General features: G+C 39.4%; 1 long non-coding RNA gene across 1 annotated transcript; it reads left to right on the plus strand.

Moving 5' to 3' along the window:
• The first annotated feature begins 391 nt into the window (after positions 1–391).
• LOC142244349 (uncharacterized) lies at positions 392–908 on the plus strand. Its single transcript, XR_012724521.1, has 3 exons — positions 392–486; positions 562–650; positions 765–908. It is a non-coding gene; the product is annotated as an uncharacterized LOC142244349 (long non-coding RNA).
• Positions 909–1,219: the final 311 nt, after the last annotated feature.

Raw genomic sequence — 1,219 nt, forward strand, 5'->3', positions numbered from 1 at the left:
GCCCAGTAGTTGGGTGTCCCACTCAAAGTTGTCATTAAAGAGGTTTCACAAAGAATTTAGGAGTACCAAAATTCTGTGATCTTAAGGCTATGTGCGCACGTTGCGTATTTTTCAGTGCAGAAAAAAACGCACCCTCTGGCAGAGGGAGTAATTGTAAACAATGCGTCTTAGTAAAAAAACGCATCTAAAACGCATGCGTTTTCCATGCGTTTTCCATGCGTTTTCCATGCGTTTTCCATGCGTTTTTTTAGGCACCTTTTCCAACACACTGTTCAATAAAGTTTGTTGAAAACAGACCTTGGGGAAAAAAAAAACCTGTGATGTCATTTCCTTCTTCTCCACATTCTCTACATTCTCCATTGTGGAAACAGAGTGATCTTGGTTGAAAAAATGCCGCACCCCACAGGACAGATACGTCTACGCAGGGCACAACGAAGTCGGCTGCTCATTATTCTACTGTTATTACTTCGCCGTCGTAGACGCCAGGTAATTTTTTCCCCAAATTTGATCATGTTTATGTTTTGGGTGTTGTGCTCTATTAACCAATACAATATGTTGTAGGCAATGACAAAAAAGATGTGGGTGCATCCTCTTGTTATGGCACGTGAGGAGAAAGGCCATTTTGCCTCACTGTACAGAGATTTAAGGCGGTGAGCAAAACCTACTTTTTTTATGTTGCTACATATGTATATGTGTATGTTATACCATATTTCTATATGCATCTCTGGTTGTTATTGTTTTTTTATTTTTTTTTTTTTAAATAGTTATCCAGACAAATTCATGTCTTTTTGTCGGCTCCCCATCAACTCTTTTGATCATCTACTAGCAATTGTCAAAACGGACCTAACATACAAGGACACTGTGATGCGAAGGTCTATCTCAGCTGAGGAAAGGCTGCTCATCACCTTGCGGTAAGTTGTAACGTAATATATACCAATCAATGTTTTTGTTTTTTTGTGTGTCTGCTACAGGAATCTGCACCCTTTCATGATGAATCTCGACATTTTGGCCACACTCCTCATGTGACACTGGGAATTACGTTGATTTTGTTTTGCTGGAAAATGTTCATGTTGCACTTAATTTAATTTCTCTAAAAACATGGCAACATTAAAGTCAATATAGTGGTTACACAATGCAGCCAGAACTTGAGGACAATGCACAGCCAACACCTTTATATGTAATGTCTTCTTGTCACAACGCATCCAGTAACGCTCTAGCG

Source organism: Anomaloglossus baeobatrachus, chromosome 6 (genome assembly GCF_048569485.1).
Source record: "Anomaloglossus baeobatrachus isolate aAnoBae1 chromosome 6, aAnoBae1.hap1, whole genome shotgun sequence".
In the NCBI taxonomy this organism is placed as follows: Eukaryota; Metazoa; Chordata; class Amphibia; order Anura; family Aromobatidae; genus Anomaloglossus; species Anomaloglossus baeobatrachus.